Below are 23739 nucleotides of genomic sequence, written 5' to 3' on the forward strand. Positions count from 1 at the left end.
TTTTAATATTTTTTCTTTGTATTTTTTGGGGGGGTGGTTTGATTAATATGTGTCTTGGCGTGTTTCTCCTTCAATTTATCCTGTAAGGAACTCTCTGCCTTTCCTGGACTTGATTGGCTATTTACTTTCCCATATTAGGGAAGTTTTCAACTATAATCTCTTCAAATATTTTCTCAGTCCTTTTCTTTTTCTCTTCTTCTTCTGGGAGCCCTATAATTTGAATGTTGGTTTATTTAATGTTGTCCCAGAGGTCTCTGAGACTGTCCTCAATTCTTTTCATTCTTTTTTGTTTATTCTGCTCTGCGGTAGTTATTTCCACTATTTTGTCTTCCAGGTCACTTATCTGTTCTTCTGCCTCAGTTATTCTGTTATTGATTCCTTCTAGAGAACTTTTAATTTCATTTATTTTGTTGTTCATCATTGTTTGTTTGCTCTTTAGTTCTTCTAGGTTCTTGTTAAACGTTTCTTGTATTTTCTCCCCTTCATTTCCAAGATTTTGGATCATCTTTACTATCATCACTCTGAATTCTTTTTCAGGTAGACTGTGTATTTCCTCTTCATTTGTTTTGTTTGGTTGTTTTTTACCTTGCTCCTCTATCTGCTGCGTATTTCTCTGTCTTCTCATTTTGCTTAACTTACTGTGTTTGTGGTCTCTGTTTCACAGGCTGCCAGCTCGTAGTTCCCATTGTTTTCAGTGTCTGCCTCCAGAGAGGAAGGTTGGTTCAATAGGTTGTGTAGGTTTCCTGATGGAGGAGACTGGTCCCTGTGTTCTGGTGGATGAGGCTGGATCTTGTCTTTCTGCTGGGCAGGACCACCTCCAGTAGTGTGTTTTGGGGTGTCTGTGACCTTATTATGATTTTAGGCAGCCTCTCTGCTAATGGGTTGGGTTGTGTTCCTGTCTTGCTAGTTGTTCGGCATGGAGCATTCAGCACTGGGGCTTGCTGGCCGTTGGGTGGAGCTGGGTCTTAGTGTGGAGATGGAGATCTCTGGGAGAGTTCTCGCCAATTGATATTACATGGGGCTGTGATGTCTCTCATGGTCCAATGTCCTGAACTTGGCTCTCCCACCTCAGAGGCTCAAGCCTGACAGCCGGCCGGAGCACCAAGACCCTGTCAGCCACATGACTCAGAAGAAAAGCGAGAAAAAAAAGAAAGAAAAAATAAATAAATAAAATAAAATAAAGTTATTAAAATAAAACATTAAAAAATATATTATTAAAATTAAAAAAGTAATAAAAAAAGAATACAGCAAACAAACCAATAAACAAATCCACCAATGATAAGATGCACTAAAAACTATTCTAAGATAACATAAAAATCAGAAACTAGTCAGTGGCCTACAGCAAACCCCAAGTCTACAGTTGCTCCCAAAGTCCTCTGCCTCAATCTTGGGATGATTCGTTGTCTATTCAGGTATTCCACAGAGGCAGGGCACATCAAGTTGATTGTAGAGATTTAATCCACTGCTCCTGAGGCTGCTGGGAGAGATTTCCCTTTCGCTTCTTTGTTCACACAGCTCCTGGGTTTCACTTTTGGATTTGGCCCTGCCTCTGCATGTAGGTTGCCCTCTGGCATCTGTTCTCTGCCCAGACAGGATAGGGTTAAAGTAGCAGCTGATTAGGGGCCTCTGGCTCACTCAGGCCGGGAGGAGGGAGGGGTACGGAATGCAGGACGAGCCTGCGGTGGCAGAGGCCAGCATGACTTGCAACAGCCTGAGGTAGCCGTGTGTTCTCCTGGGGAAATTGTCCCTGTATCATGGGACACTGGCAGTGGCAGGCTGCACAGGCTCCCGGGAGGGGAGGTGTGGATAGTGACCTGGGCTTGCACACAGGATTCTTGGTGGCTGCAGCAGCAGTATTAGCGTTTCATGCCCGTCTCTGGGGTCCATGCTGATAGCCACTGCTCGCGCCTGTCTCTGGAACTCATTTAGGCCGTGCTCTGAATCTCCTCTACTCGCACACCCCCAAACAATGGTCTCTTGCCTCTTAGGCAGGTGTAGACTTTTTCCCAGACTCCCTCCAGGCTAGCTGTGGTGCACTAACCCCCTTCAGGCTGTGTTCATGCAGTCAACCCCAGTCCTCTCCCTGGGATCTGACCTCCGAAACCTGAGCCTCAGCTCCCAGCCCCGACCCACCCCGGCGGGTGAGCAGACAAGCCTCTCAGGCTGGTGAGTGCTGGTCGGCATCAATCCTCTGTGCCGGAATCTCTCCGCTTTGCCCTCTGCACCCCTGTTGCTGCGCTCTCCTCCATGGCTCCGAAGCTCCCCCCCCCCCACCCCTCATCTCCACCAGTGAAGGGGCTTCCTAGTGTGTGGAAACTTTTCCTCCTTCACAGCTCCCTCCCAGAAGTGCAGGTTTTGTTCCTATTCTTTTGTCTCTGTTTTTTTCTTTTTCTTTTGCCCTATCCAGGTATGCGTGGATTTTCTTGCCTTTTGGGAAGTCTGAGGTCTTCTGCCAGGGTTCAGAAGGTGTTCTGTAGGAGTTGTTCCACATGTAGACATATTTTTGATGTATTTGTGGGGAGGAAGGTGATCTCCACGTTTTACTCCTCCACCATCTTGAAGATCCTCCCCTCACTATTCTTACAATGTTTATTCTGTTAGAAGCTGACTACATCTTCAACAAAATCTGATTGAATTCCAGACATGCCTTAATGTTTACAAAGCAACTCCTATGTGTTATATTATGTTCCACCAAAAAGCTATGTTGAAGTCCAAACCCCCAATACTCAACATGTGACCTTATTTGTTAAAAGAGACTCAGTAGAGTTAATTAAGTTAAAATTAGGTCATTAGGGTAAGTTCTATGCCAATGCAATTGGTGTCCTTATAAAGAGTAAAAATTTGGACACACACACAGGGATAATCCCATGTAAAGATGAAAGCAGAGCTGGCCCTGAACCAAGAAGGCAGAGTAGAAGGACGTGCTCTCACTCCCTCTTGTGAGAACACCAGAATCACAACAAGCTGCTGGACAGTCATCGAACGGAAGACACTGGAACTCACCAAAAAAGATACCCCACCTCCAAAGACAAAGGAGAAGCCACAAAGAGATGGTAGGAGGGGCACAATCACAGTAAAATCAAATCCCATAACTTCTGGGTGGGTGACTCACAGACTGGAGAACACTTATACCACAGAAGTCCACCCACTGGAGTGAAGGTTCTGAGCCCCACGTCAGGCTTCCCAACCTGGGGGTTCGGCAATGGGAGGAGGAATTCCTAGAGAATCATACTTTGAAGGCTAGTGGGATTTGATTGCAGGACTTCGACAGGAATGGGGGAAACAGAGACGCCACTCTTGGTGGGCACACACAAAGTAGTGTGCACATCGGGAACCAGGGGAAGGGGCAGTGACCCCAGGGGAGACTGAACCAGACCTACCTGCTAGTGTTGGAGGGTCTCCTGCAGAGGCAGGAGGTGGCTGTGGTTCACCGTGGGGACAAGGACACTGACAGCAGAAGTTCTGGGAAGTATTCCTTGGCCTGAGCCCTCCCAGGGTCTGCCATTAGCCCCACCAAAGAGCCCAGGTAGGATCCAGTGTTGGGTTGCCTCAGTCCAAACAACCAGCAGGGAGGGAACCCAGCCCCACCCATCAACAGTCAAGTGGATTAAAGTTTTACGGAGCTCTGACCACCACAGCAACAGTCAGCTCTACCCACCATCAGTCCCTCCCATCAGGAAACTTGCACAAGCCTCTTAGATAGCCTCATCCACCAGAGGGCAGACAGCAGAAGCAAGAAGAACTACAATCCTGCAGCCTGTGGAACAAAAACCACATTCACAGAAAGGTAGACAAGATGAAAAGGCAGAGGGCTATGTACCAGGTGAAGGAACAAGATAAAACCCCAGAAAAACAACTAAATGGAGTGGAGATAGGCAACCTTCCAGAAAAAGAATTCAGAATAATGATAGTGAAGATGATCCAGGACCTCGGAAAAAGAATGGAGGCAAAGATCAAGAAGATGCAGGAAGTGTTTAACAAAGACCTAGAAGAAATAAAGAACAAACAAACAGAGATGAACAATACAATAACTGAAATGAAAACTACACTAGAAGGAATCAATAGCAGAATAACTGAGGCAGAAGAATGGATAAGTGACCTGGAAGACAGAATGGTGGAATTCACCACTGCAGAACAGAATAAAGAAAAAAGAATGAAAAGAAATGAAGACAGCCTAAGAGACCTCTGTGCCAACATTAAACGCAACAACATTTGCATTATAGGGGTCTCAGAAGGAGAAGAGAGAGAGAGGACCCGCGAAAATATTTGAAGAGATTATAGTCAAAAACTTCCTTAACCTGGGAAAGGAAACAGCCACCCAAGATCAGGAAGCGCAGCGAGTCCCATACAGGATAAACTCAAGGAAAAACACGCCGAGACACATAGTAATCAAATGGGCAAAAATTAAAGACAAAGAAAAATTATTGAAAGCAGCAAGGGAAAAATGACAAATAACATACAAGGTAACTCCCATAAGGTTAACAGCTGATTTCCCAGCAGAAACTCTACAAGCCAGAAGGGAGTGGCATGATATACTCGAAGTGATGAAAGGGAAGAACCTAAAGCCAAGATTACTCCACCCGGCAAGGATCTCATTCAGATTCCATGGAGAAATCAAAAGCTTTACAGACAAGCAAAAGCTAAGAGAATTCAGCACCACCAAACCAACTGTACAACAAATGCTAAGGGAACGTTTCTAAGTAAGAAACACAAGAGAGGAAAAGGACCTACAAAAACAAACCCAAAACAATTAAGAAAATGGTCATAGGAACATACATATCGATAATTACCTAAACATGAATGGATTAAATGCTCCAACCAAAAGACACAGGCTTGCTGAATGGATACAAAAACAAGACCCATATATATGCTGTCTACAAGAGACCCACTTCAGACCTAGGGACACCTACAGACTGAAAGTGAGGGGGTGGAAAAAGATATTCCATGCAAATGGAAATCAAAAGAAAGCTGGAGTAGCAATACTCATATCAGATAAAATAGACTTTAAAATAAAGATTGTTACAAGAGACAAAGAAGGACACTACATAATGATCAAGGGATCAATCCAAGAAGAAGATATAACAATTATATATATATATGCCCCAACATAGGGGCACCTCAATACATAAGGCAACTGTTAACAGCTATAAAAGAGGAAATTGACAGTAACACAATGATAGTGGGGGACTTTAACACCTCACTTACACCAATGGACAGATCATCCAAAATGAAAATAAATAAGGAAACAGAAGCTTTAAATGACACAATAGACCACATAGATTTAATTGATATTTATAGGACATTCCATCCAAAAACAGCAGATTACACTTTCTTCTCAAGTGCACACGGAACATTCTCCAGGATAGAGCACATCTTGGGTCATAAATCAAGTCTCAGTAAATTTAAGAAAATTTAAATCAAATCCAGCATCTTTTCTGACCACAATGCTATGAGATTAGAAATGAATTATAGGGAAAAAAACGTAAAAAACACAGACACACGGAGGCTAAACAATACGTTAATAAATAACCAAGAGATCACTGAAGAAATCAAAGAGGAAATCAAAAAATACCTAGAGACAAATGGCAATGAAAACACGATGATCCAAAACCTATGGGATGCAGCAAAAGTAGTTCTAAGAGGGAAGTTTATAGCTATACAAGCCTACCTCAAGAAACAAGAAAAATCTCAAATAAACAATCTAACCTTACACCTAAAGGAACTAGAGAAAGAAGAACAAACAAAACCCAAAGTTAGCAGAAGGAAAGAAATCATAAAGATCAGAGCAGAAATAAATGAAATAGAAACAAAGAAAACAATAGCAAAGATCAATAAAACTAAAAACTGGTTCTTTGAGAAGATAAACAAAATTGATAAACTATTAGCCAGACTCATCAAGAAAAAGAGGGAGAGGACTCAAATCAATAAAAGTAGAAATGAAAAAGGAGAAGTTACAACAGACACCACAGAAATACAAAGCATCTTAAGAGACTACTACAAGCAACTCTATGCCAATAAAATACACAACCTGGAAGAAATGGACAAAATCTTAGAAAGGTATAACCTTCCAAGACTGAACCAGGAAGAAACAGGAAATGTGAACAGACCAATCACAAGTAATGAAATTGAAGCTGTGGTTAAAAATCTTCCAACAAACAAAAGTCCAGGACCAGATGGCTTCACAGGTGAATTCTATCAAACATTTAGAGAAGAGTTAGCACCCATCCTTCTCAAACTCTTCCAGAAAATTGCAGAGGAAGGAACACTCCCAAACCCATTCTATGAGGCCACCATCACCCTGATACCAAAACCAGGCAAAGATACTACCAAAAAAAGAAAATTACTGACCAATATCACTCATGAATATAGATGCAAAAATCCTCAACAAAATACTAGCAAACAGAATCCAACCACACATTAAAAGGATCATACACCATGATCAAGTGGGATTTATCCCAGGGATGCAAGGATTCTTCAATATATGCAAATCAATCAATGTGATACACCATATTAACAAATTGAAGAAGAAAAACCATATGATCATCTCAATAGATGCAGAAAAAGCTTTTAACAAAATTCAACACCCATTTATGATAAAAACTCTCCAAAAAGTGGGCATAGAGGGAACCTACCTCAACATAATAAAGGCTATATACGACAAACCCACAGCAAACATCATTCTCAATGGTGAATAACTGAAAACATTTCCTCTAAGATCGGGAACAAGACAAGGATGTCCACTCTCGCCACTCTTATTCAACATAGTTTTGGATGTCCTAGCCATGGCAATCAGAGAAGAAAAAAAATAAATAAAAGGAATACAAATTGGAAAAGAAGAAGTAAAGATGTCACTGTTCGCAGATGACATGATACTATACATAGAGAATCCCAAAGATGCCACCAGAAAACTACTAGAGCTAATCAATGAATTTGGTAAAGTTGCAGGATAGAAAATTAATGCACCAAAATCTCTTGCATTCCTATACACTAATGATGAAAAATCTGAAAGAGAAATTAAGGAAACACTCCCATTTACCATTGCAACAAAAAGAATAAAATACCTAGGAATAAACCTACCTAGGGAGACAAAAGACCTGTATGCAGAAAACTATGACACTAATGAGAGAAATTAAAGATGATACCAACAGATGGAGAGATCTACCATGTCCTTGGATTGGAAGAATCAATATTGTGAAAATGACTATACTACTCAAAGCAATCTACAGATTCAATTCAATCCCTATCAAATTACCAATGGCATTTTTTATGGAACTAGAACAAAAAATCTTAAAATTTGTATGGAGACACAAAAGACTCCGAATAGCCAAAGCAGTCTTGAGGGGAAAAAACGGAGCTGGAGGAACCAGACTCCCTGACTTCAGACTATACTACAAAGCTACAGTAAACAAGACAATATGGTACTGACACAAAACAGAAACAGAGATCAATGGAACAAGATAGAAAGCCCAGAGATAAACCCACACACCTATGGTCAACTAATCTATGACAAAGGAGGAAAGGATAACAATGGAGAAAAGACAGTCTCTTCAATTAGTGGTGCTGGGAAAACTGGACAGCTACATGTAAAAGAATGAAATTAGAACACTCCATAACACCATACACAAAAATAAACTCAAAATGTATTAGAGACCTAAATGTAAGACTGGACACTATAAAACTCTTAGAGAAAACATAGGAAGAACACTCTTTGTCATAAATCACAACAAGATCTTTTTTGATCCACTTCCTAGAGTAATGGAAATAAAAACAAAAATAAACAAATGGGACCTAATGAAACTTCAAAGCTTTTGCACAGCAAAGGAAACCATAAACAAGACGAAAAGACAACCCTCAGAATGGGAGAAAATATTTGCAAACGAATCAACGGACAAAGGATTAATCTCCAAAATATATAAACAGCTCATGCAGCTCAATATTAAAAATACAAGCAACCCAATCCAAAAATGGGCAGAAGACCTAAATAGACATTTCTCCAAAGAAGACATACAGATTTCCAAGAAGCTCATGAAAAGCTGCTCAACATCACTAATTATTAGAGAAATGCAAATCAAAACTACAATGAGGTATCACCTTACTCCAGTTAGAATGGGCATCATCAGAAAATCTACAAACAACAAATGCTGGAGAGGGTGTGGAGAAAAGGGAACCCTCTTGCACTGTTGGTGGGAATGTAAATTGATACAGCCACTATGGAGAACAGCATGGAGGTTCCTTAAAAAACTAAAAATAGAATTACCATATGATCCAGCAATCCCACTACTGGGCATATACCCAGAGAAAACCATAATTCAAAAAGAGTCATATACCCCAATGTTCATTGCAGCACTATTTACAATACCCAGGTCATGGAAGCAACCTAAATGCCCATTGATAGACGAATGGATAAAGAAGATGTGGTACATATATACAATGGAATATTACTCAGCCATAAAAAGGACGAAATTGGGTCATTTTTTGAGACGTGGATGGATCTAGAGACTGTCATACAGAGTGAAGTAAGTCAGAAAGAGAAAAACAAATATCGTATATTAACGCATATATGTGGAACCTAGAAAAATTGTTCAGATGAACCGGTTTGCAGGGCAGAAATTGAGACACAGATGTAGAGAACAAATGTATGGACACCAACACAGCCGAAAATAAATTAATTAATTTAAAAAAAAAAGTAAATGCTTTGGATGAAGGTTTTCTACAGCATAAAGGCCAGTTGAATTAGCTTGGCGTACATCTGATCTAAAAGAAGCTGGGCAGTTTCACTGATTTTTCGTGACTACCTCTATCTATCAATATATATCTGAATAAGCCACGCACTGTTCCATAGGTGGACGTGAGCAAACACTCTGAACCCAGCAGCAAGGAAGGGAATGGTGATGCTGACCTCTATTTCCACCATTAACTGATTCACTCATCCATTCATTTAGCATACAATTACTACACACCCAATAAGTGCCAAGCACTGTTCTATGTTTGGGGATATAGAAATTACCTAGACTCAGTGTTTGCCTGGTCAAGGCATCTAAAGTTCAGAGCAGCAAGCACAGCTCATGATACATAATTATGGTCTAATTTAAGAAATGCTATAATAGTAAGTGTTTGGGGGTAGAGTACGTTGAGATAGACAAATAGAGAGGAAATTTCTATTGGAGTTTGAAAAATGAATACAATTTGAAATATAGATAAGATAGATATCATAAGGGGTTTGGACTTTATCTTGAAAGTATGGGTATCCATTGAAGGGTTTTAAAAAGGAGGGGCATGATCTTTAGAAAGATCACCCTGATGGAAAAGGAGAAAATAGAATACCAGGATGTCAGACTGGAGATGTGGAGGGCAGTTATTCTCCTAACCGAGATGATAAAGTGATGAGGGTCTAGAGCTAGGAAAGTAGGAAAGGTAATGGAGGAAAAGGAAAGCACCTCAAGGATATTTAGGAATAAGCATCCATAGGACACTGTTCTGGATGAATGTCAACAGTGAGAAGAAGAGTCAGTAAGATGCTTATGAGATTTCTAGTTGGCACTGAGCTAGAAGGTAGAGGAAGACTGAAATGAGTGAGAATTCACGTAAGGTGACAGCAGTGTGGCCAGAGTGAAACCAAATGATTGGCAAAACAGAAACTTACAGTCACCTTTGAGAAGCCAGGGGAAAATGGGGTTAAAAGTAGAAATGAACTCATGAAGCAGAAAGCTTATTAGCTTATAAAACCAGACCAACATGTAATAGGACAAAGAAATAGATCAGGAAAATCAGTTCATAACCAAGGTTGTGAATAATGAGAAGATGCGAAGAGTCTATTTTTATGTGGTTCTGGTTCTGTGATAAGGAGGATTTCGGTTCCCACAAGCATGCACGTTTTCTCTGTCTGTCTCCCAAATGAAGACAGAGGGGATTCTCCTGGTGAGGGCAGAGAATCCAGTCTGGTTCTAATTAGTGGATCCATCTCAGCAATGAAGAGCCTGGAGTAAATAATTCTCAAGAGTTGTGGGTTTAAGTAAGCTTTATTTTAGATGATTATCCATAGGTAGCAGACCCCAGAGTCTAGAAAACAAACATTCTTGAGAAACCAGCTTCATCTCCAGAAAACATGCACATAGAAATGTGGTACATGCCTTGGGAATCCATTGCTCATGGGGCTGAGGATTCCAAGTCTGAAAGGATATCTACTTTTAACACACATGGCTATGTTGTTTAGGACATTGTAAGAAAGAGTTACACAGTCGGATGCTAAGTAGCTAGTTATTTCATGACACTTATTTTCACTGACTCAGTTTTCTGTCTGTAAATTGGGAATAATAATTCACATTGCTTGAACTGCAGCCAGAATTAAATGAGATCTAAAGGGCCCAATACAATGCCTCACACATAGTGAGTATTCAATGCTGGTGATTACTATTCCCCTTGATCCATTGTTCATTTTGTTTTGTTATGATTTGTTTGCACAGGAATTGGTCTAGGCTGGGGTGTAGGGATGAGCCTCCCCTTGGAAGAATTTAAGGAACTAAGTGTGAAAAAATGGGACTAGGAGGACAAAGGCAAGGGAGTTAGGTCATGAGGCTGACCAAATCAGAATTTACAAAAAATGTTTTCTCTAAATGAATACAATTTCTTCTAAAGAGAAAAATGACAAGGCTGGAAATTCACTCATCAATGCTGTCATATGTCCTAATGATGCAGAATCTCTGAAACCTGGGACAGTGCCAGCAGAGGAGACTTGGAATGGCCAAGGCTGGCCCATGGGTGTGATCAACTCACCAACCATCCAGAGATAGGGCGATTACTCACATTTTTATGGACAACTAATTGCTAAAGTAGCAGCTTGCTTGAAAGACAGAAACATCTTTTTGGATGCAAGCTGTGTAATGAGGGAATTGCTTGCCTAAGCAAATTTTGGGTTAATGGAATACAGACCCTTCTGTCACCATGAACAGCGTCTGCCTGCATTAAGATTAAATTGTGTATATTGCAGACTGCCCTACATTTTTGCATCAAAAAGAGAGCAGAGAGATGACATTTGCAGTAATTTGGCTAAGGGCTCTAGCAACCTAATTAGAAATGTTCAGTGCTACAAGTTCACAAAATTGTATTGTGGCAATTGCTCTTGAAAATTTAATTCTGAAAATGCAATAAGCAAAACCCAAAACTGGTAGATAACTTAGCACATGTTCTGAGAATAAGTTTGGTGTTAGAAGCAAGAACATAAAAAGCTCCAGGCCCTCAAGACAATGAGAATGAAGCCCCTGTGTTCTATGAGCCAGATCGTCCTGTCAAGGCCTGGTTCCTGGCTTCTTGAGGTTCAGCTATACTCAGGTTTTTCTCCTCTCCCTACCCCACGCCTCCCCACCCCTTTCCCACACTGTCTCTGGGACAGTGGTTCCTGAACCTCAGTTAGAATAACCTAGAAGGCTTGGTTTAAATTCTCAACCTCTTTGGATATATGTCTCTTTATTAAGCCACTCAACTTATGACTTTGAATGCTTACCCTGTGCCAGGCACCATCTTCCCATCAGCTTTCAATATTTTGAGCTCCTTTTAAGAAAGACCATTATCAATTTTACTACTCTAGCCACAACAGTGCCCTGGATGTTATCTTCATGATATTCATGATGGATATGCAATAACTATGAATTGATTTTTTTTTTTTCTCTATACCAGTGATTCTCAAACTGAGTGTGCGTCAAAATAAATTTAGGAAACTTCTAAAACATACCCGTGCTTGAGCCCTATACCAGATCAATCAAATGAGAATTTCTGGGGTGAGGTCCAGGCATCTATGTCTTAAAAGCTGCCCAGATGATTCAATGTGTAGCTCAGTCTGAGCCCCTTGTGCTGCATCCTTGGGTCTCAAACTTGAATGCAGAGTCACTTGGAGGATCAATTTTGCATACTCTGAGGCTTCAGATCTAGAAACTCTGATTCAGCAGATTTGGGGTCACGGGACCTGTTAGTTTTATGAAGCTGCTTCTGGCACAGGTGGTTCATGAAGCTACTTTGAGGAAGTGCTCTTGAACCAATCTTGAATAGGCAAGAGTGATTTAAGGAACTTAGGTCAGTCCTTGGGCTTCCATGGTGTTATACATGTTAGTCCCTCAATCTACTCATCTACTCATCCTTCAAGACCCAGTGTCCTCTACAGAAACTTCATGATGTACCCTCCCCACCGTGAGTAACTGATCTTTGCCTTCTTATTTGTCTCTGAATCCTTAGCTCCCGGTCTGCTTCCTGATATAAAGTAAGAAACTCTTAATACACAGGAAATTGAATGACTCAGCTTGGGTCAGGGTTATTATTGCTAGCCCTAACCTTATAGCTCAGGGGAGACAAACTATTTCTTAAATCTAAATTCCTGTCCCAGCATCTTGTCAAGTATCCTGGGAACAGGGTCTCTAGACGTCATGTCCTGGCTTATCTTATCATTGTAGGAGCTGGAGTCCTGGCCTTAACCCTTAGCCTGGTATCTGGATCTGACTATCCAGTAACAGGCTTCACTAACAGAAACTTCTTTTCTGCAATTCTAAATTTCACCTTGTATCAGTCAGCTTTGCTGCAGCAACAAATGACCTCAAGAATCTCAGTGGCTTATAAAAACAGAGTTTTATCTCTCAGTTGCAATGACATGTGGGCTGAGTGACAACATGGCTTTGCAGCTGCTTCAAAATCCAAGATGAAGAAGTATGGATGTTTTCTTGACAGAAGGAACAAGGGAATTATTTACAGAAATCATGGAATGTTTTATAAACCTAGCATTACATCACTGGTTCTTCCAAACTTCATTAATCAAATCATATGGTGTGGCCAAACCTGATAATGAGACAGGAGCAATGTTCCCACAGAAAGATCCCATGAGTCACATGGCAACAGACAGGAATATATAGTCCTTTTATAGGGAAGAGGTAGCACTGGCTTCTGAGATCCCGTCACTGTAAAATCCCTGCCCATGACACTAGCCTCAACCTTCCTGGTAACGTCCATGATGCCAATTACTTCACATGCCTACATCTTCCAAAATCTGCCTCTTGGACTATCGTCATCTGGACCTGTCTTCTCAGCTTCTTTGTAGAAACATGTTTCTCCAGTTTCCATTTATTCTAGTGCATCTCTTCAGTATAGTCCTATCATGTTCAGCCATATCCTAAAACAGAGGTTGCTTGTGGGCAAAATCCAGGCTGCTGCCTCTTTAGTACAGCCCATGGCACTGCTCTAGCAGACTAGCATTTTGAGTCATGCAAAGTAAGCCAGAGTTCTTTCCACTCCAGGTCCCCATTCCACCCCTGGATGCCTTGCCATTGGCCACACCTTGCACTAGTTGCAACCTACATGTTGGGAACTCTGCTCTTTGGTAACTGCTGGGTACTGAGTGGTGGGGTCTTGGACTGGAAGACAGAGAAATCTGGAATCTCAATGAGTAACCCCAGCCAACCTCGCTAGTTAAGAAGGCCAGGCTCTCTGGAAGAGAAAAGGGCATCTGGATCTGGTGTTGCACAACAATAAAAAGTGAGGGAACACTTCCCCTGACACAGCCTGACTCCCTCCTCCCTCCAGCTGCAGATCCTCTGAAGAATATCTGTCAGGACCTGAGCCCAAAGCATGCTCACCACCCCAGATGGCCCTGGACCACCCCAGGCCAATGGGGCTTTTTTTCTTGTCTCCCTTGTTATATCAACATCCACATAACATCCTCAGTTTGGCCCCTTGGCCCCCAAAGTCTAAAATAATTACCATCTGTTCCTTTAGAGAAAATATTTGCCATTACTGCCCTAAAATATAGCATCTCCTTTAAAAAGTGAGCTTCAAAACTGTTTCTAAAAATGGTCCCAAAGACTTACAGTGTTTCACTGCTCTACCTGGTGCAATTGTTATAAAACAAGTATGAAACTGATTCCATCCAGGACTGCTGATTTCTTTTTCATTTTCAACATGTCCCAGGAGAATATCTCCAGGCTCGTGGAGTCTGTGTCTTTGCTTTTCTAGGTACTGATTGAGACATAAGGTAAAAAACTGAAGTAGTGAGGAAACAACAGAGGATTTATTTGTGGTTATTAGCATTTGCCAAAAGCAGTTTCCCCTGAATTTGTTTAGGGCCCACAGTGTAGCTGCCCCTGAAAGCAAATAACCGCGTCCAACTGGCCAAGGTGCCCTCCGTTTCCACCTTCATTCGGCTGGTGCCTTGGCCATCAGTGGCGAAGATTCCAATGCCCTGGTAAAAACACATGACCAGATCCTTCTTGTTTCCTTCCTTTCTGATGGAGGAAATAGGTTTACAAGGTATAAAAGAGATTGGACTTGGTGTAGCTCATAAATTTCCTTCACTAAGTACGTAGGAGTGGGATAGTATAGCCTAGCGGTTACAAGATAGATTCTTCTACTGCCACTTAATTGTTATGTGACTTTGGGCCACTTACTTAACCTCTTTGTGCCTGGTTTCCTTGTCTATTACCTATTATACTAATTGAATATAATAATCGTTCTCATCTTGCAGCCCTCCAAAAGTGTTAGCTTCTCCCTTTCACTATACTGTTCTAGGGCCAAGGGCCTCTTAGTTGAATGAGGCAGGTTCACAGTTCAACAAGATGAAGAAGGTGCTTATGGAAAAAAAAACCTAAAATATAAGGGAGGAAGTGAAACATGAGAAAGTACAGATAATATACCATAACGATTCAGAGCAAGAAGTAGCATCATTGCCCATCCTGGACCCCAAGGCTGACATCTGGAGCCATATCATCTGAATAGGAATTGTGCAGGCAGAGTTGGTGGTCAAAGGAATATCATATAGAACAAAGAATAGAAACAAAAGCTATAGAATGTCAAAGCTAAATCCCAATGATCACCCATTTTATAGAGGAGAAAGCCCTGAAATGGGAAGGGTAAGCATGCATTGGTGGAGAAACAGCCAGATGGAAGACTACTGATTAGCTAATATTTAACACAAACTGTAGGAGCTTATAATACATTGTACAGTTAACTCATTAGTATATAGATATCTACCTAAACTAAAGTGTCAAAAACTTAGATGAAAAATATACATTTAAGAGAGACATATCAATCATGCTCTACTAGCCTAGCTATAGGGCAATCACTAAATAAATTCATCTGGTTGATCCAGATCATAGGTGTCTTTGTGTGTGTGTGTGTGTGTGCGTGTGTATGTTTTAAGTGTGTGTGTTTGGGTGTGTACACATGTTTATCCTTTATTGCCTAATCAGTGACAGCCTAATCTGAGTCAGAAGACCTGAGTTTGGTTCCAAGTAGAAGTGGTCCTTTGGAACAACTGCTATAGCCTGTGCAATCTTAGGACGATTGCATCACCTCTTTGAGGTTCAGCTCCCTATCTACCCAGCCCTGCCTATTTTACTGAGTTGTTGCAAGGATTAAAAGAACAGAAAGGTCAACGTTTGTTGTTTTTTCTCTGTAGAAGTCGGCTCAAGAGTGAAATACCATGATTACTGGGACCCGCCCCCCTACACATACCTGTACGGCTTCTATTTTGCTGCCTGTTTTTGACAGACAGACTATGTATGGGGCAGGACATCACAGCATATGAGCAGCAGGGCGACTAGGAGGGGCGCTGCAACCATGAGCATTTCACCTGCTGTAGGTAAAGTGTTTAATGTACTCTTGGAACAAGTGCTGAAAAATGATCAGCTTAAAGTGCTTAAGAAGGTTGAATTTTTCAATGCTTTTCATAATTTGAAAAAAAGAAAAAGGCACCAGTACAGCAGTTACCCAACTGGCTGGACATTGGCATCACTGAGAGAAGTTTTCAAAGCCCCACCAGATCCTGATTAAGAAAGTCTTGGATGGCTCATAAGAACTTCTGTTTTTAATTCATCCCAGTATGTCTTACTCGTAGCCGGTCTGAGAGCAGCTAGACTATTCATGCACAGTGTGTTTTGTCCGGTAAAGAAGTGGTGGTCTTTACACACAGGACTGTTGGTTATAAACTCTTCCTCCTAAAAATATTTTTCTCAGTGGATCAAGAAAAGACCCCAAGAGGACTTTTTAAATAGTTCAAAGAATGCTATTTCTATACACTTTTAGTCTATCCCCTTCATTCAAAGCTAAGGGAATAAGCTAAGCTTGTGCATCTTGCCCTAGTGATTTGTTTCCACAATAGTTCTGGGTCTTTTTTCCAAAGGATCAATGAGTTATCCTCAAATCCAGAAACTTTATTAACCAATCAATCAATTAATCAGTAAAGTTGCTGTTTATGACTGCTGGCCCAAGTTGTTTGTGTGATCTATCATGATGTATTTGGGTGGCGGTAGAGCGGTCTGTATTAAATGTGTGATGACTTCAGAGGAAAGAAGAGGGAACAATGTCAGAGACAGCATCCATTCTCCCCCTGATCTAGCAATGCCGACCTCCACTCAGTTGGATAATGACCAATTGCTTCACGTGGTTAATGTGTCTCTGGGGAAAACATCTGTTGGGGGTAGAGAGCTTATATACCAGTGTTCTCCCACCTGCCCTGGAGACTGTTGAGACCAAGAGGCTGCCTTATTAAAATGAGAGAATGCAGGCAATCCACCCGTCTCCTAACACTTTGGTATTTATGTTTCAGCATTTGTATGACAGGACACACCCTGAGAGGATGTGTTCAATTGATGTATTTTTACTAATAATTTTAGAGCATCAGTGTTTACTTTTTCCATGTGTTTCTTGGTGATTCAGTGGCTCCCTCTTTTCTGATGTACAAAATAGCTTGATACAAATCCGGTGCCCAAGTTCAAAGTGAAAATTCAATTCCATAAATATTCTTAAATGTCCACTGCAAGCTTGTATAATATGATGCTATGACTTGGACTTTCAAATTTAAAAATGAAGTGTTCACCTTTAAGTCACAGCATGATTCATTGGATAAAGTTCACAATTTGGGAGTCAGAAAGCTTTGGTTGCAACACGTTTTCTACCACAGGCTGACTTTATTGTGTGGGTCACCACTCCTTCCTGAGCCTCAGTTTCTTTATCATTGAGATGGAGATAACAATGCATCCTGTCTTGCTTTATTGTTGTAAGGTATAATGATAATATATGTCTTATACACCAATTTGGCAACTTTCATATGATAAGAACCTGATAAATATTGGCTACCATTGTTATCAGTTGTACTATTAGTAATATCATAGTGATGATAGATACTATTTCAGTTTTACAGAGGTATTAATATTTACTGAAAATAATGATGTTTCAAAGAAATGTATAAGTAAAAGACATAAAATTCTCACCTCTCAAAAGGGAGGTTATTTTGAGTAAAAAAAAAAAAATACAATGTTCCAAGAAGGTTAGCACAATTAACTCCTACCAGGTAAAATAGCTTCCAATTTCCAACAGCTTTCACACCTGTCTTTCACAATGGCAAAGTGATTAGGAAAGTTCAACCATTTGTCTAGAGACACAGCTGCTCAGTAGAAAAGTCAAAAATTCATCTAGACCCATTATAACCTGTGGATTCTATGTGCCAAGTGCTTTTCTCTTGGAGGCTGTGGAGTTGGGGTGCGTGGCGGGGAGGAGCTCTGGCCCAGGAGCCAGGAGGATCTGAGTTCTCCAAGTGAGTCCTCCTCTCACGGTGCCCAAGGGCAAACCATTTCTTTCTTGAGGTACATTTTTGGGTTCCTCTGTTTCCCATACTCCATCTACCACATACAAGTACCTGAGAGATAATGTAGGGAAATGGCTAGCTGCACTGCCTTGATTCCTAGACAGAGTAACTCTCCTGATCCCCCAGTCTCCTTACCCAGTGGGGCCAGTCACAAGCCTAAAGCTGCTTTCCCATCTTCTGTAAAGTCCAGACCCAGCCCTCCTTCTTTTGCATGAGTCCTGCCCACCCCCTTGAGTCTTCCTTTGTCAAAGAGGCCTCCTACTCAGAGCTCCTATTCTCCTGCCCAGTGTCTACCTCAGTGATGACTCAGACATCTTCTGGGCGTATATCCAGAGAAAACTGTAATTCAAAAAGATACATTCACCCCAGTGTTCATTGCAGTGCTATTTACAATAGCCAAAACGTGGAAGCAACCTAAATGCCCATTGATAGATGAATGGGTAAAGAAGATGTGGTATATATATATATATACACACACACACACACACACATACACACAATGGAATACTACTCAGCCATAAAGAAGAATGAAATAATGCCATTTACAGCAACATGGATGGACCTAGAGATGATCATACTAAGTGAAATAAGTCAGACAAAGACAAATATCATAGATATCACTTATATGGGAATCTAAAAAAATGATACAATTGAATTTATTTGCAAAACAGAAACAGATTCACAGACATGGAAACAAATTTATGGTTACCAAAGGGGAAAGGTGGGGGGAGGGATAAATTAGGAATTTGGGAGTAACGTATACACACTACTATATATAAAATAGATAAACAAGTACCTACTATATAGCACAGGGAACTATACTCAATATTGTGTAATAACCTATATGGGAAAAGGATATATATATATATCTGAAAAAGAATATATATATATAACAGAATCACTTTGCTGTACATCCAAAACTAACACAACATTGTAAATCAATTATACTTCAATAAAATTTAATATAAAAAATAAATAAATAAATACATAATCTAAATGTTCCAAAAATTGGTAAAAAAAAAAGAAAGAAAGATTCATTGTATGTCTCAGAAGCCCTTGTTACACTTAAAGTAGGAAATGCAGTGAGCGGTGCTGGGAACTTCTTTGGTTCTCAACAAGTATGTATGGGTGGGTTACTCAAAAACAATAGCAAAATTAAATGAAGAAACTACACTGCTGTTTAATATGTGTTTGAAATTGAGCCACTTAAGTCCTGTGTTTCTTCATTTACTCTTTAAAATGTACTATCCTCCCAAAATGACCCTGTTACTTTCCTATAGATGCTGTAGCAAATTACCACAAATTTAGTGGTTTAAAACAATACAATATGTTCTCTCCCAGTTCTGGGAGTCAGAAGACTAAAGTCAAGGTGTCAGCAGGGCTGTGTTCCTTCTGAGTCTCTAGAGAAGACTCTATTATATTTCCCTGCCTTTTCAAGCTTCCAGAGGTTACCTACATTCCTTGCCTCTTGGCCGCTTCTTCTGTGTTCAAAGAGCATCACTCCGACCTCTGATTCCATTGTCACTTTTTTTTTCTGACAAATTTGACCATCTTGCCTCCTTCTTATAAAGACTCTTGCAATTGCATTGGGCGCACTCTGATAATCCAGGATAATATCCCCGTCTCAAGAGCCTTCATCACACCTGCAAAGTCTCTTTTGCCATGCAAGGTAGGATATTCACAGGTTGCAGGGATTAGGATATTGACATCATGGGAGTCCATTACTCTGCTTACCAGAGGCCCCTGCTTCATAGAATTCTGTGAGAGTTACAGAAATATAAGGGGCAATGATAATTCATTAGTATTTATTTTTATGCCTATAATCAGAATAGAAAAAAGGCAAAGTATTATTACTCTTTCTCCAACTCACCTGAATCTAAAAATCACCTCTCCCTTCCTGATCAGCTGGTTTTATAATCACCTCTATCTCCCTGTGACATGCGGACATGGGGCAGGAAGAACAGAGGAAGAATTGTTAGGCTCCCTTTTGTCCCAGAGTGGAGTATAGGTCACTCTCCTTTCAGCATTTTCTTATCTATAGCATTAACCCTGTCTGACACTTCCAATTGCTTTGTCCCATTACTCAGCTCAATGGACCCAGGGTCTGCAAAAGAATGACATGGGACCTATTTAAAACTAGGAGCTGAACTCAGTGGTCTCCAGCTGACTTTCAATCTCCCAGATCCCAGTTCTTTCCTCAAACTCTCTTAATTGTGCTTGCTTCCCATGATGGTGTCAGGTGTAAAGTTAGATAGCAACTCTTCCATTCACGTATTGCAAGTTTTCTATCTGTTGGCATTTAAATGGGACAAAGCATGTCTCCTGAACAAAGATCTGAAGGTTTCTCTCATTTTTTCACAATTGTTTAAAAGTCTCACATAGCTATTTGTGGCAGTCTGAAGACTCCATTCTGTGATTTTCATTAACTTTCTAGAAATCCAGTTTGATTTTCCTCAGTACAGAAGTCAGTACCATAGGAAGAGGCTTGATTTTTAGCCAGCAAAATTCAAATCATCTGAGTGACTACATGAATTCTGAAATCACTGAGAATAGACTGAAACTTCTTTCATGGGTGCTCATTATGGGTTGAATTGTGTCCCCAAAAAGATATGTTGAAGTCCTAACTGTTAGTATCTCAGAATGTGACCTCATTTAGAAATAGGGTTATTACTGATGTAATTAGTTGAGATGAGGTCATTGGCCCCAATCCAATAGGACTGGTCTTGTTAGAGGGTAAATTTGACCACAGAAATAGACAAGCACAGAGGGAAGACAATATGAAGACATATAGTGAGAAGAAGTCCATTTGACCACAGAAGCAAGGATTGGACTGACAGGTCTACAAGAAATGCCTGCCAACACCAAAAGCTGGAAGAGGTAAGGAAAGAGTCTTTCCTATAGCCATTGGCAATCGTAACCAACATCTTAATTTCAGACTTCCAGCCTCAAGAACTGAGAGACCACACATTTCTATTGTTTCAGGCCACCTAGTTTGGGGTGCTTTGTATGACAACCCTAGGAAACTAATGCAATGCTTAATGGACTGATCATTTTCGAAACAAATGTTCCTTCTGTCTACTGAAAACCGTGATAATGATAGCATTAGTGATCATGAAATAGTAGCAGTAGAAGTAGTAGTAGTAGTTGTTTTTGTTGTTGTAGTTGTAGTAGTAATAGCAGTAATAGCCATCATTTATAAAACGTATACAGCTCTTTTTTGGGTCAGGTACTACCTAGATAATTTAATATATTTTTATTACAAAGATACGAAGTCTCATGTTAAGGAGGTCTTGCAAAATTACCAAGTTGGTAAGTGCCAGGGGCAGGATTTTAGCCCACAGTCTTCTCTTTTGACTAGCTCATTCAATTTCTCTCCCTCCAAATTAAATGTGAACTTATTTCAAAGGCATTTTAGGAGATATATATATCCTAAATTCATCACAGCTTTTACGTGTGAACAAAGTAAAAACTGTGATCTTTTAACTTTATGAGCAAGCAATTAGAGGAATGAAGTTAACTTTTTATGAACACCTGCTATTTGAAACCCATGTGGATCTGCATACATTGTATCATTTAATCCTCACAACTATTATCTCATACAGTAGTATTTCAATCTTTACCTTTCATGAGAAAACCCAGGCTCAGAGGGACCTAAATTGCTATTTTCTTAACTATAAAATGGATAAGATGTGGTTCTTGTAGTACTGCTAAGCAGTGCTCTATTTTAGCAGGAAAAACACTAAACCATGAGCTAGAAGATTCATGTTCATAATTCTGGCCCTTGAGTTGGCTGCACGTAAACCTATTGGATCTCTACTTCCTAAACAATAAAAGGAGACAATATCAATTTCTCTGCACACCTTATAGAACTGTTATGAGAATTTAATGCAGTAATTCTTGGGAACTTCTTACACACTCTATAACATATATTAATTTAGGGTAGTTTTATTTATAATGAAAAAGAGTAGAAAAAGAATGGGAAAGGAATATTTGATAGGGCTTTGTAAGTTCCAGGGAACATCACAAACACTATCTCATTTAATTAGCACAACAAGCACGTCTCAATTTTTATTTTTAGGAAAGCATAACCTCTGGTGAGGCCAGTGCCTGGATCAACCTCACATAGCAAAAAAGTGTTGGAAGCAGAAAGGATATAATAATGAGAAAAGGTAGCCACAACCCCTAGCTTACTGGCTAATTGGATAGAGGAACATTAATCACAAAATCAAATATAAAATTACAGTGGCAAGGAAGGTCAAAAAAGGAAAGTACACAATATTTTATTCTTTGGGAAGCTATAGCCACCGTCACACCACAGTCTTTATGGCAGAATTGAGAACACCCTCCACTCTCAAAAATGTCTTCTGGTTTCATATACCCAATTAGAAGAGGGTTTTCATTCAGCCCTTTTGACCAAAGTAGGCTTGAAATTCCAAAAGCCTAATCTAATATGCAGATGCCCAACTGGGTTACTCTTTCTGTTGTTTTGCGCTAGCTCAAGGTTCCATGATTGTGTTGAGAAGATAAAATGTACTTCGCTGCCTCTGGGATAAAAGGGTTTTGCAGTCATCCTCTCCCCTTCCAGCCCTGAGTACTGTTGGCCACCTTGTCATTTTGTTTACCCCTCTGGGCCTACTATTTCATGACTGGTCCTTCCCTGGGGTGGACGTAATCTTCCACGAGCACCTTCTCACTCAAAGAGAAGGCATCCGAGGTATTTTGATGAAGTTCTTTGAGCGTCAAGACAGTCAGTGTCAAGGGCTTTGATGTGGTAAATGCAATTAGGCACCAATTAATAGTAACTTTCTTGGTCTGAGGAGGCCAGACTTCTATAATTGAAAGAAAGCGGTGGAAAACTTATTAATAATGATGAGAATGAGAAGATGATTATAATAATAAAAAGTGATGACATCAACAACCACAGAAACGAGAGCAACTGCCACTTGTTTAGAGCCTGTTCTAAGTTGATGTTTTTGTACATAATCCGTAACTATCACAACAGTTTTATAGGATAGTATATTCAGTTTAGAGAGGAGAAAAATGAAGACCCTGGTCACAGACATAGCAAATGACAGTGTAAGAGTTTGAAGCCTTCCCAGTCACCCTTCTACCTCTGAAATTGATCTCACAGCTGTAAATTTTGAGGCCACGCCCTGACTCTAGCTCATTTATCTGGATCCTATCATATTGTGTATTTCATGCCATTCTTATCCCCTACACATCTAGATCCTATTCCTATCCCTCGAGCCATTCAACAGAGAGAGACCATCTGGAACCAACCCCTTTTATCCTTCCCTAACTTTATGAACCACTGCTTTCTAGACATACTTAGTACCAGTACTTTGTGAATCACCTCTCTACACACCAGACTGGACTCTGGAGAACACACCCGATAGGATCAAGATTGAATTGAACATATGCCTTTGGACAATATATTTTTAATTATAGAACTTACTTTTTGAGTAGAATCTGTTCTCTCAGCCCTTGGCTCTCCCAGTTTTGTCTTCATTCCTTTTTCCATTTAACATGTACTTCTGAGGTCCCAACATAACTTGTTATAATTTTTTACTAGATGTGAAAACTGATAAGGGGATTGTACTCAACTTGGCTTTTTAGTAATTGTTGCAGGGACTAAGTCTAAATTTTTTAAAAATATAATACCTTGAGGTAAGAAGAATATAAATTATCTCTCAACAAGTGGGAAAAAGGACTAATTTACTAATCATTATAAGGGATCTAAAACCCTTATGTCATAGCTTTCCAGTAAAAGATGAATTAGGAAACATGGCTTGGGCCACAGGCTAGTTAACTTTTCACTTCTCCCACAAACCTAAGATAATCAGTACATTGGGTACTTTCAAAATGTGGAGACGGAATGTGTCTTGGCATTGGCACCCAAAGCAAAAGGATAAAGTTGAAGAGATAGATTAAAGCATTTAGGCAAATTGATCCATTAAAAAAATGGTCCAAGAAATTTTAGGATATTATTTTCTAAGCAGCCATTCCTCCTCCCTTGGGTAGAAGCACAAACGTAGTTGAGTGTGAGTCTGAACTCCCTATGATAGGCTGAGATTAGAATGTAGGGAGAGGAGTATGGATTTTTCCTTCTAATATCCTCAGAA

At 40.2% G+C, this 23739-nt stretch overlaps 1 long non-coding RNA gene across 1 annotated transcript in view; it reads left to right on the forward strand.

Annotated features, from left to right (window-relative positions):
* The window catches only part of LOC133105407 (uncharacterized), a 228813-nt gene that overhangs the window by 149073 nt on the left and 56001 nt on the right, over positions 1 to 23739 (forward strand). The window lies entirely within an intron of this gene.

Source organism: Eubalaena glacialis, chromosome 14 (assembly GCF_028564815.1).
Source record: "Eubalaena glacialis isolate mEubGla1 chromosome 14, mEubGla1.1.hap2.+ XY, whole genome shotgun sequence".
In the NCBI taxonomy this organism is placed as follows: Eukaryota; Metazoa; Chordata; class Mammalia; order Artiodactyla; family Balaenidae; genus Eubalaena; species Eubalaena glacialis.